Below are 13,254 nucleotides of genomic sequence, written 5' to 3'. Positions count from 1 at the left end.
TAAAAGGAGGAATACCAAAGAATTTATGGACATGTTTTTAAATTAGCACATGATCTGAAGTTGAAGAGCTCAGGGTAATTATAGGTCAGAGTCTGGAAGTAAGAAGGGCTGAAACTAGCATCACAGCTACTTCTTTCTATTGAAAATTTTTTACAGTCCTTGGAAACGGCATATGAGGACAGCATCCAGGAACTATAATACTGGGATTGCATAGCCTCCATTGGTTAATCCATGTTCGATTAGACCCAATAATAATATTGAGAGAATGTTATGAGAAGCTGTAAAAACAGGGGAGCTGGAATAAATGATGTTTAAAGTTCCATCCAACTCTATGGATTGTGGGGTTTGCTGATGACAATTCCTCAGCCTCCATAAAGCTTAAAGTAATAATTGACTCTGCACTTTAAACTTGAAAAACTCGTGTGAGGATCCAACAATGTTTTGTGAAGGGTTATAAGAACTGGAGAGATAGCTGGGCTCACTTCAGAAGACCCAAACTTTGATTCAAGACTGTTTTGTTCTCTCACCAGAGGCAAACATATCACTATGTTGCCTTTGGGAGGAGATGGCTAACAACCATTGAGCTGACATAACCTGGAGATTTGTTTTGCAATGTGTTGTATAACAATGTTGATTTAATTGCCTACATTTACAAATCAGGCGATTTTACATGAAAATCCAGGTAGAAAAGTGGAAAATATAGCAACAGTGGGATTGGAGGTGAATAGCTGCCTCCACCTGTGGATGAGGCACATCCTCTCTTTTATCAAACTCTCATCACCTCTTTTCTTATATCCTGTCTGCTTCATTGATTTATATCATCTGCTTGCCTCTGTTGGTATGGCAGTTAGCAACACTAATCTTCTGGTTTGGGGAGGATGGTGCTGCACTTATTTCCACCAACAAAGGCCCAGGGGACCTTTGGCACTCATTGTTTGATAGCAGGAACACTTGCAGGATGATGAACACCAGACTGGAATCAGAGGTTCCTCAATGCTACTCAAAACTTCTCTGCTGCAATTCCAACTCTACCTCTCTGGGCCCTCTTTAGAATCCTTTGATTATCCTCCTCCAGGGATTGAGATCACATGATAATCTTGGATTGGGTCAGGTTAATTTATATACAGGTATGATAAATTCATAATTTTCAAACTGAGATATGTGTACCTAAAGGTATGTGATGGCTTTTCACGGACTGCATGCTCAGGACAGTTTTCAAGAAATTAATTTCCAGATCCTCTATATACACTCTTTCCTTAAATTGATCTGCTGAGAATGAGTCTTTGTTCATACTGTTTCTTTTCCCACATAACAAAAAGATGCAGGGCTATCCATCCCATATCTTAATATAATACATTGCTCTTAATATGACACCAAAAACCTCAGATGTACCAAACAGAGGAAAGGTTTCTTTGATGATTAATCATAAAACCATAGAGCCTTGGGCTTTCACCTCTTATACACATGTTAAAGCTATGATGTTAGATAACATAGAAATTGGGGATTTGGACTCAAAAATAGATTTGCAGAATTCGGATATATGATAAAGTGGAATAATGGTAACAATGACAATTTTTTTTTATGGCTTTTTTTTTCTTTTCCTGATTCTTGTCAAAGAATTTCTTGGTCTTGAGGGAGAGCCATGGGAGAGTGAAACAAAGAAAATTAGTAGAAGGCACTGAATGCCAAAAAATGTCTTCTTCATATAATTGTAATCAATTATTTCCACTATTGTCAGTATCCTTTGATGATAGGATGTATCTTGACTGGGAAAAAAAGTAACTTGGAAGAGCTAAAGCAGTATAGATTTGCCATGCTGATTATTTTAAATGTAACCAGAATGCCTTCTGGGAATGCCAAATTTTTAGAAGATGCAGTAGATAGAACCCAAGGATAAAAACTTTCACATGGTTCTTTCAGATTTGATGTGCATTTATTAATAAAGTTGTCAGAACCCATTGTATCAAACCATAACATGAAACATTTATTCAATTATATTCTTGTCTTAGTCTGTTTTCTGTTGCTGTAACAAAACACCAGACTGGATAATTTATTTCAAAAAAGAAACATTCAGCTCATGGTTCTGGAGACTGGGAAGTCCAAGAACCTGGCACTGGAATTTGCTCAACATCTGGTGAGGGCCTTCTTGCTGCCTCAAATTGTGATAGAAGGGTGGAAGGGGCAAAAAGTGCATTTCAACTCAGGTCTCTCCTCTTATAAAGCCTTGAGTCCCATCATGGGGTCTACCCCGTCAACATATGAATTTGAGGATTAATTTTTCAACATACAAAACTTGGGGAATACATTCAAACTACAGTTGTTTCTACCATTTTATCTTATAACGTATTTCTTGTTTAATCATTCTCCAGAGCCAGTCAGCGGCATTCAATTTTACTAGAGATATACCATGCCTTTTATCATTTTCCTACTTTATATGAGAAATAGTATATTGGTCATCTTGTTTTTATAACTTAAGCATGGAAAAATCAATTATATTATATCTTTATCTTAATTGTTTTTAGTGATCAGTTTCACAAGATATACTTTTAGTTCTCATTGATTTTTATAATATTCCTCAAAATAGCTATTTGAATTGAAAAATGAAAAACTTTTTCTGACAGAAAGTGTATCTGATTTGGCATACCAGTTTGACAGTGAAGATTGGCCCTGCCAATGAGGTTTTATGACAGATATTTTTCATAAACGAGCTAAATCTGCAACTCCAAATTAGTGGCAATACATTTAAAACAAGAAATAAGATCAAAGCATTTTATCAAAAAGCATTGTTTTGGCAAACATGTAATAAAACTAAAAATTTGTTTTTCCTGCCATTTCTGGTGATATGGCTTTTAAAAGGTGGGCCTAAGTACAAGTGTTACAGCACAATTAACAATAATTTGATAAATCTTAGTAAAGCTCTCTTGGTGTACTTCCCAGAAATTGAGAAAGTAAATTATTCAAATTGCTGGAGAACAAATCTCTTTGCTAGTCAGGTGCTTCCTAGTTCACTGTTTAAAAGAAATGAAGAAGGACTTTATCAAATTGTCATGTGACTGAAGATTAAAAATATTTTCTAATAGACCATTATATAAATGTTGACATATAACATAGAAGGAATTCAAAGAACTGAATTACATTGCTGTAATAAAACACTCTCAATTCCTTCAACTTACATCTATAAAAACAAAACAAAAAAGAAATATAATTGATACCCCGTATTTCAGCAGTAAGTAATGTTCATCTACAGATAAATGAACTAACTGAAAAAAGTTTATCATCTCATGAAAGGATGCATTTGCAATATAATTTTACTTTTTGTGTTTAATAATTAAGTTTATGTTTAATCAGTAGTGTATTGATACTTGCATAGACTTTTTTAATGTTCAGAGCTTTATGGTAACAAAATAAAAGTAAAAAATTGAATTTAGGCAGATAAATGTGATAGTGCAAGTAGTAGTTTCAAACAAAATCATGTTACATTAAGGTAAAGTTCTTTGGAGGAAATTGAATAAAAATTTAATTTCAAGTAGAAAAAGAAAGTCAAATTTCTAAAAGTTATGGAAGTATTTGTTTTTAAAAATGGAATGATGGTGGGTTATCCATTGTCACGGTGTTTAGATTCAACTGTATACATTATAGGAGAAATTCAACTTTCATTTTAACATGAAAACATTTATAATATGCCCCAAATTACATCCTTTAAAGTGTTTAAATTTATGATGAAAGACATTACTATTCATAAAAGTTACATGATGGTACATACTTTAATACAGTTCTTACAGGGGATATAAAAGCAAAAGAGTTTGAAAACCTCTGAGCTAGGAAAGAAACCTAGGTGCTAGGTTTTGAGGAAGTCACTCCTGGACAGAAATACTTCCCATCTAGTCTCAGTGCCTGAAAATTTCTCCCATTAATTCTTTTTGATAGAAGCCTTGAAGGGCACTGGCTATTAATTTACTATACTGCAGGGACCAAGACCTGAGGAAATAGCACCAGTGAATTTTGATGGGGAAGGGAAAGAAAGATCCAGACTCCCTGTCAGTGGTCAAGCAGGTCAGGCTGGATGGCTTCAAGGCACTGACCACACAGGGGAGTGATCAAAGAGGGTCCCAGAGAAGATGTCTTTCTGGGCTGCAAGTTCAATGAGTGTATAACAGATCAGCAACTCTTCTTGGAGCCTTTACATCATTCCTCCTTGACACAAATCTTTCTACTGCTACTTTTTTAAAATTTCTCCAGATTCTTCATTGTATCTCTATCCAGCATATTCAAAAGGGCTGAGTCAATGATTCCTCCCGTAGGAGAAGGGGGCACAAGTCAGTGAGAGAAGTGGGATTATACCTCAGGTCGCAACCCTGTAGTACTGGAGATCCCAGTACCCCTAAGAAAAGCCTATACAGCAGCAAGCAGCTCATGAATCAGGGCAGAAAAAGAGGGTCATCTTTTCTTTTACTGCATGTCTCCATTAGGCTTCCTTCTGAACATAACTTCATAGAAGGAATATGAAATTAATCTATCCCCTTGCACAGTACATGGTGCCATTAATGCATGGCTTAGCTATAAACAGGAGGTCCATGTGGCTATGTGAAAGCCTCATAGAAAGAGAATTCTAATCGCTTGTAATCTTTTTTGGCTAAGATCAAGTGTAGTGGAGAATTCTAAGAATGCATTAATTTGCTGATTTCAAGTTGAGCAGCTTTATTTATTAGCTGCAACCTTTCTGAGCCCAATGCTGCTATTAATTTCCACCAACACATTGGTCCCAGCTGAGCGCAGGGCTGCACAGAATGAGGCGGCTCTTTCTCCAATGCAACAGCCTTTCACATCCTGCTCCCCTTGTCCTTTTAGCAACCTCAGTTCCTTTAGGCAGTTTTTCTGTGACTGGTTTTCTGGGACTTTCACCACCACTATTGCCCTCTTACACAAACTCTTGTTTGCAACGGACCCAGCTTCCTTTTAAAAATGATAGCTGAGGCCTGGAAGGAATCAATGACAGAGGCATCCACTGGAGGAACACACTGTATGGTGCTGTGGTTGTTAGGGGGGTTCTAAGACATAACTAGGTAGAAGAGAGTTATGAGTCCTATTAATGTCTAAACAGCTGCTGTAGAGTCCCAGGTACTGTGTTCCACCTATCACTTTGGACAGTCCCAATCCTGAGCCAGGTCTCCACTGTTTTCACACTGCTGTAAGGAACTACCTGAGATTAGGTAATTTATGAAGAAAAGCATATTAATTGACTCACAGTTCTGCAGACTTAACAGGAAACATGACTGAGAGGCCTCAGGAAACTTACAATTACGGTAGAAGGCAAAGGGGAAGCAGAGACCTTCTTCACATGGTGACGAGAGAGAAAGAGTGAAGCAGGGGAGTGCCACACACTTTTAAACCATCAGATCTTGTGAGAACTCTATCACGAGACAGCACTAGAAGGATGGTGATGGTGATAAACCATTAAAAATTACCCCCATGATCCAATCATCTCCCACCAGGCTCCACCTTTAACATATTGGGATTACAATTCCACATGAGATTTGAGTGGGGACAAAGAGCCAAACCATATCAGCCCCTAACTATAGTGCTGGTCTCATGGCACCCTGAAAAAAGGGGAGACAGTCACTTATTTTCTCGGGGGCCACAGACCACCTCCTGTTTTCTCTTTTCCCTGGGCTTTGTGACAATGCAACCAGATATCTGGGAGAAGGGAGTGGGCAAGGAGCCTCATCAGGCCTACTTAGGGACTGTCTCACTGGCTCGTTCCTTAAAATCCCAGGGCTAGTTTCTGAAAAGCAAATGTTCCCCACAGAGTGGAGGAGTGCTGCTTTCTAGGACAGAGAGGTAACTGGAACATTCCAATTTGTCATTAATAGCTAGGATTTGCTTTGTCGGATGTGATAATGAGGGGTATTTGATGTGAGTTCTTGAGGAGGACAATTAGCTCAGAGGGACACTTTAAAAAGTGTGATAGCAGCACCCAGGAAGGGTGTGAAAAATAGCTGCTTCCTTTTATTGTATGTGCAGGACACTTGAGGGGTTGTCATATCTATCATTTCACATATGGGCCTTCCACAACACTGTGAGGTCACCATGATTGTCTCAGCTGAGGGATGATTAATTGCTCAGAGTGAAATATCTTATCCAGGATGGCAGAGCTAATCTTCACCTTTTCCATGGTACCATTTAGGAAACCTAACCTTGCCATTCAAACTTCCACTTTTCATGACCTTTCTTATGGTATTAGAAGAAATATTAGAAACTTTAAAAAAGTAGTCTCCAGAAAAACAGATCCAGTAAGATTTATTATACAGTACTAGTATACACAATTACGGAAGATGAGAAGTCCCATGATCTGCCATCTTCAAGCTGGAGACTCAGGAAAGCTAGTGTTGGTGTTTGAAAGCCTGAGAACCAATGTTGTAGATTTCTGTCCAGGTCTGAGGGCCTGAGAACCATGAGTACCAATGACAAAAGATTGATGTCCTAGCTCTGTCAGGTAGAAGGAAGATGATTCCAAAGTCCTCTGCTTTTTTGTTCTAGTCAGCTATCAATGGATAGGATAATGCCACTCACACTGGGGAGGGCTATCTGCTTTATTCAGTTTACCAATTCAAATGCTAATCTCTTCCAGAAACACTCTCACAGACACACCTGAAAAGAATGTTTAATCAGACATCTGGGTCCAGTCAAGTTTACACATAAAGTTAACCACCACACTTCCCTCACATGTAAACTTGCTCTCAAAAAGTATCTGTAATTCTTTCAACATAAGAACTGAAAACACTTGTCTTGGTTTTTATAAATGTATTTGTACAGCAGAAATCCTTAAACCAAAGAATAGGGTGCTAATGGTGAGATTTCAGGCATCAAAGATGGGAATCGAGAAACATGGGGTAGGATTTTCACCCCTACATACATGACAGAGAAGCTGTGGTCTTCTCTGAGCCTGACTTTCAGTAGAGTGGTGTCAGCCAATTGTTCTTGGGCAGGAGCCTTCATGGCAGAAAAGCTTTTTCCCCTAGATTCCAGACTTCTACGGTGTATTTATGAAGTGGATGTGTGCACCATCTGGTTGGGACATCTGTCACTGTGCTGATCTGCAGGGCTGATTCAACTAATCTGGCTGGTTAGGTGGCTGTCCCCATTCTCCCTCACTACTCCACACAGCTTCCTCCCAAAGTGGTGTGGCAATTTGACCAAGAAGGCCACTCCCTGGTCAAGGACACCTATCAGCTGCACACAGAGAAACTTCTCTGGCTTGTTTTGTTGAAAAACTAATAGTGGACAAAAACAAATAATCTTTTACTTTTTGAAGGAGGGAATTGAAGTGACAACTTTTTGTTCTTCCATGTCCCATACTATGCCTTTTGTAAGGCATAAAAAGAGAGAGCATTTGTCTCAAAACTGTAGGCATGACAGAAGCAGCTATTATCAAAGCTCACACCTGACTAGATCTCTGATATGGTGTTATGTGGGCTCCATCCTCTCTAGTCAGTCTGTGTCTTCCTTGTTCTTATGGTGAAGTGGGGAGAGGGACTTTGTCCCGCCAGTTAACTTAAGACCTTCTGATACAGGCATCAATGCTACAACTCCCACCTCAGTCATCTTCATAATCTCAGGCCAAGGGGTATTCCTGACACTTCTCTTTCTATTAGTGAAATATCAAGAACAGAAAGCATTATATATAGTGATTCTGAGAATTACCAGTCTTTCATCCATCCATGATTATGTTAAGGAAGTTAACGATGATAATATTGGGCCAGCCAATGATGTTTATGTACAAGGTATCGGATTAGATAAGGCATAAGTCACTACCTGAGCAGAAAAATGGAGACTAATGTGGGAGGGATTTTCTGCTTTCTGCAGTCCCACATGATTTAGCTAGAAGTCAGAAGCAGCGTTGGCCCTGCTCTTAACCAGCTGCTCTTTTATCTTGACAAGATTTTTTTCTCATTTGTTGTATAGGAAGAATAATACCTGCCTGTCTATTGGAAACGTGTGCTATGAGAATGGAAGGTGTATTCCCAGAGTGGTGGGTGTGTGGGTTGTGCATTTTTCTTGACCACTAAATGAGAGGTGGAGGAATGGACAGATATGGGAAAGGGTGGCAGGCCTGTGGCAATCATCCAGGTAGACAGCCTAGGAGATTGAATATGGGAAAGGTCAAGATGGTGGAACTGGCAGAGGCAGGAACAGGAAAGAAGGAAGAAAAAACAAAAACAAAAACAAAAAAATTCAAGCAGGTGATATTGTGTGTCAACTGCAGAAAGTACGTTGGCAGATGAGGAGAGGAGAAAATAAAAACAAATCTACAACCTGCATCCAATTTTGTTCTTGTAAGTACATGGAGAAATAGAGATAGAAGCCCAAGAACACAGGCAACTTCCATGGGCTGGGGGTGTGTGGAGTGAGGAAGTAAATGGCAGGAAGATCTTTCCTATTCCAGAGTAGGTGCATGTCAGTATGATGGCCCACAAAAGTGTGATGTGGAAAGCCTGGCTATTGCACAATTTGATAAGCCCTGGGGGGCTATATTTTGCCATCTTATTCCTATAAACAGAAAATTTGAGGAGGGTCTCACATAAGTAGAAATGCCAAGTTCACTTCGAGCATTAGCAGGAGAAACAGGACCAGAATTTTTGGGAAAACTATGAAAGGAACAACAAACCTATTTAAACCAAAGCTTCAGGAGTGGGATAATGAATGCAGAAAACTTTAATCATCACAGATAAACCATCTTCTTGGGAGATAGTCTTTGGTTAAAAAAAAAACAAAAATTCATGCAATTTCAGTCATGAGGAGCCTATTCCAAGTGCTGAAGATCATGGCACAGTAACAGGGCAGCTGGGATGGCTGGCATTTTCAAGAACTTGGCATAAAAGGAGGACTGGAGCTGAGCAGGGTACCTGTACCCAGAATACAAAGAAACTACCTGGGATGATAAAAAAAAAAAAAGCAGAGGCACTAAAAGGATTTATGGGGGAAGGAGATAGATAAGGAGTAAAGGTGATATGTGCAGAAAAATAAACCTCAATAAAGACAGAATATTCACAAGAAGATCAACAATAAATCCATAATTAGAAGGTGGCTCCTGTTAAAGAAAAGAGCTGGGAAATATCAGCCATATCAGGGAGTAAACCAAGCTCTTATTCTGGGAAGAAGCCAACTTGGAATGAGTAGGAAAGGATGAAAGTGCCCTAGCAAAAGTTGCAGCAGGTAGAATATCAGGCAGAGGATGTCAGGAAGAAAAAAGGAAAATGAGAACCTGTGCTTGGCTTTAGAAAGGGCGGAGGAAAAGTTACAGGATCATATTGATCAGTGCAGAAAAATCATTTGATGGAATTCAAAACTCATTCTTAAAAAAAAATTCTAAGAAAAATAGAAATAGAGGTGAATTTTCTCAACTGGATATAAAGCATCTATAAAAAACTACAAAATTATACTTAATAATAAAAGACTGAGGGCATTGTTGGCAAGATGGCCGAATAGGAACAGCTCTGGTCTGCAGCTCCCAGCGAGATCAACATAGAAGGTGGGTGATTTCTGCGTTTCCAGCTGGTACCCCGTTCATCTCATTGGGACTGGTTAGACAGTGGGTACAGGCCATAGAAGGTGAGCAGAAGCAGGGTGGGGTGTCGCCTCACCTGGGAAGCACAAGGGGTTGGGCAACTCCCTCTCCTAGCTAGGGCCCTGGATTTCAAGCACAAAACTGGGTGGCCGTTTGGGCAGACACCAAGCTAGCTGCAGGAGTTCTTTTTTTCCCCCCCCCCCCCCCCCATACCCCAGTGGCACCTGGAATGCCAGCAAGACAGAATCGTTCACTCCCCTGGAAAGGGGTCTGAAGCCAGGGACCCGAGTGGTCTAACTAGGCAGATCCCACCCCCATGGAGCCCAACAAGCTAAGATCCACTGCATTGAAATTCTTGCTGTCAACACAGCAGTCTGAAGTTGACCTGGGCTGCTCAAGCTTGGTGTGTGTGGGGCGGGGGGCGGGGGGGGTGGCATCCACTGTTACTGTGGCTTGAGTAGGTGGTTTTACTGCTGGGAAGTTCCAACTGGGCAGAGCCCTCTGAAGTTCAGCAAAGCCACTGTAGCCAGACTGCCTCTCTAGATTCCTCCTCTCTGGGCAGGGCATCTCTGAAAAAAGGCAGAGCCCCAGTCAGGGGCTCATAGATAAAACCCACATCATCCTGGGACAGAGCACCTGGGGGAAGGGATGGCTGTAGGTACAGCTTCAGCAGACTTAAACATCCCTGCCTGACAGCTCTGAAGAGAGCAGCAGATCCCCCAGCACAGCGTTTGAACTCTGCTAAGGGTCAGACTGTCTCTTCAAGTGGATCCCTGACCCCTGTGTCTCCTGACTGGGAGACACATCCCAGCAGGTGCTGACAGACACCTTATAGAGGAGAGCTCTGGCTGGCATCTGGCGGGTGCCCCTCTGGGACAAAGCTTCCAGAGGAAAGAACAGGCAGCAATCTTTGCTGTTCTGCTGCCTCCACTGGTGATACCCAGGCAAACAGGGTCTGGAGTGGACCTCCAGCAAACTCCAGCAGACGTGCAGCAGAGGGTCCTGACTATTAGAAGGAAAACTAACAAACAGAAAGCAATAACATCAACATCAACAAAAAGGACATCCACTCAGAGACCCCTTCCGAAGGTCACCAACATCAAAGACTAAAGATAGATAAATCCACGAAGATGGGAAGAAACCAGCACAAAAAGCCTGAAAATTCCAAAAACCAGAATGCCTCTTCTCCAAAGGATCACAACTCCTCACCAGCAAGGGAACAAAATTGGACGGAGAATGAGTTTTATGAATTGACAGAAGTAGACTTCAGAAGGTGGGTAATAACAAACTCCTCCGAGCTAAAGGAGCATCTTATAACCCAATGCAAGGAAGCTAAGAACCTTGAAAAAGGTTAGACAAATTGCTAACTAGAATAACCAGTGTAGAAAAGAATATAAATGACCCGATGGAGCTGAAAAACACAGCACGAGAACTTCGTGAAGCACACACAAGTATCAATAGCCAAATCAATCAAGCAGAAGAAAGGATATCAGAGACTGAAGATCAACTTAATGAAATAAAACATGAAGACAAGGTTAGAGAAAAATGAATGAAAAGGAATGAACAAAGCTTCCAAGAAATATGGGACTATGTGAAAAGACCATATATATATTTGATTGGTGTACCTGAAAGTGATTGGGAGAACGGAACTAAGTTGGAAAACACTTTTCAGGATATTATCCAGGAGAACTTCCCCAACCTAACATGACAGGCCAACATTCAAATTCAGGAAATACAGAGAACACCACAAAGATACTCCTCGAGAAGAGCAACCCCAAGATACATAATCATCAGATTTACCAAGGTTGAAGTGAAGGAATAAATGTTAAGGGCAGCCAGAGAGAAAGGTTGGGTTACCAACAAAGGGAAGACCATCAGACTATCTCAGCAAAAACTCTACAAGCCAGAAGAGAGTGGGGGCCAATATTCAACATTCTTAAAAGAATTTTCAACCAAGAAATTCATATCCAGCCAAACTAGGCTTCATAAGCGAAGAAGAAATAAAATCCTTTACAGACAAGCAAATACTGAGAAATTTTGTCAACATCAGACCTGCCTTACAAGAGCTCCTGAAGGAAGCACTAAACATGGAAAGGAACAACTGGTACGAGCCACTGCAAAAACATACCAAATGGTAAAGATCATTGACACTATGAAGAAACTGCATCAACTAATGGGCAAAATAACCAGCTAGCATCATAATGACAGGATCAAACTCACACATAACAATATTAAATGTAAATGAGCTAAATGCCCCAATTAAAAGACATAGACTGGCAAATTGGATAAAGAGTCAAGACCCATCAGTGTACTGTATTCAGGAGATCCATCTCATGTGCAAAGACACACGTAGGCTGAAAATAAATGGATGGAGGAATATTTACCAAGCAAATGGAAAGCGAAAAAAAAGCTGGGGTTGCAATCCTAGTCTCAGACAAAACATCTCTTAAACCAACAAAGATCAAAAGAGACAAAGAAGGGCATTACATAATGGCAAAGGGATCAATGCAACAAGAAGAGCGAACTATCCTAAATATATATGCACCCAATACAGGAGCACCCAGATTCATAAAGCAAGTTCTTAGAGACCTACCAAGAGACTTAGACTCCCACACAATCACGATGGGTGACTTTAACACCCCACTGTCAACATTAGACAGATCAATGAGACAGAAAATTAACAAGGATATTCAGGACTTGAACTCAGCTCTGGACCAAGTTGACCTAATAAACATCTACAGACCTCTCCACCCCACATCTACAGAAAATACAATCTTCTCAGCACCACCTTGCACTTATTCTAAAATTGACCACATAATTGAAAGTAAAACACTCCTCAGTAAATGCAAAATAATGGAAATCATAATAGTCAGTCTCTCAGACCACAGTGAAATCAAATAAGAACTCAGGATTAAGAAATTCACTCAAAACCACATAACTACATTGAAAACTGGCACAAGACAGGGATGCCCTCTCTCACCAGTCCTATTCAACATTGTATTGGAAGTTCTGGCCAGAGAAATTGGGCAAGAGAAAGAAATAAAGGGTATTCAAATAGTCTTTAAGAAGAAGTCAAATTGTCTCTTTTTGCAGATGACATGATTGTATATTTAGAAAACCCCAGCGTCTCAGCCCAAAATCTCCTCAAGCTGATAAGCAACTTCAGCAAAATTTCAGGATACGAAATCAATGTGCAAAAATCACAAGCATTCCTATACACCAGTAAGAGACAGAGAGCCAAATCATGAGTGAACTCCCATTCACAATTGCTACTAAGAGAATAAAATACCTAGGAATGCAACTTACAAGGGATGTGAAGGACCTCATCAAGGAGAACTACAAACAACTCTTCAAGGAAATAAGAGAGGACAGAAACAAATGGAAAAACATTCCATACTCATGAATAGGAAGAATCAATATCATGAAAATGGCCATACTGCCCAAAGTAATTTATAGATTCAGTGCTGTCCCCATCAAGCTACCATTGACTTTCTTCACAGAATCAGAAAAAACTGCTTTAAAGTTCATATGGAACCGTAAAAAGAGCCCACATAGCCAAAACGATCCTAAGCAAAAAGAACAAAGCTGGAGGCATCACGCTACCTGACTTCAAACTATATTACAACACTATAGTAACCAAAACAGCATGGTACTGGTACCCAAACAGATATATAGACCAATGGAACAGA

At 40.2% G+C, this 13,254-nt stretch overlaps 1 long non-coding RNA gene across 1 annotated transcript in view; it reads right to left on the bottom strand.

Moving 5' to 3' along the window:
• The window catches only part of LOC141407052 (uncharacterized), a 59,706-nt gene that overhangs the window by 2,287 nt on the left and 44,165 nt on the right, over positions 1-13,254 (bottom strand). The gene's annotated exons all lie outside the window — the stretch shown is intronic.

The sequence above is a fragment of the Macaca fascicularis genome, chromosome 6 (genome assembly GCF_037993035.2).
Source record: "Macaca fascicularis isolate 582-1 chromosome 6, T2T-MFA8v1.1".
In the NCBI taxonomy this organism is placed as follows: Eukaryota; Metazoa; Chordata; class Mammalia; order Primates; family Cercopithecidae; genus Macaca; species Macaca fascicularis.
The sequence above is the reverse complement of the archived record's forward strand: the minus strand, read 5'-3'. Positions and strand labels throughout refer to the sequence as shown.